The following is a 360-nucleotide window of genomic DNA, read 5'->3' as shown; positions in this document are numbered from 1 at the left end:
GAAGTAGTGAGAGATGGGAAGAGGAGGTGTTCATATTGGTAGTAGAGGAAGGGAAATAAAGATATTTTAATATGGTAGTTGTGGTAGGAGGGAATTCACACGCTAGTCATGAGGGTAGCGGTGGTGGAGATGTAAGCTATAGTAGGGGGAAGAAGAAACATTAAAAGTATTCTAGGTAGGGGTCACAATGGTGGTGATTGTAACAGTGGTGGTAGTAGTAAGAGATAGAAACATTAGGTAACCCTAGGTCAGCCCCGATCAAACCGGCATGTAATAAAAAATGTTCCTTTTGTGACAATCCAGCCTTTGTTTGTTATTTTTTTAAAACATAATGTACCCTGGACTATCCTATATGTCATT

The sequence above is a fragment of the Octopus sinensis genome, linkage group LG10, assembly GCF_006345805.1.
Source record: "Octopus sinensis linkage group LG10, ASM634580v1, whole genome shotgun sequence".
NCBI classification, from domain to species: Eukaryota; Metazoa; Mollusca; class Cephalopoda; order Octopoda; family Octopodidae; genus Octopus; species Octopus sinensis.
The sequence above is the reverse complement of the archived record's forward strand: the minus strand, read 5'-3'. Positions refer to the sequence as shown.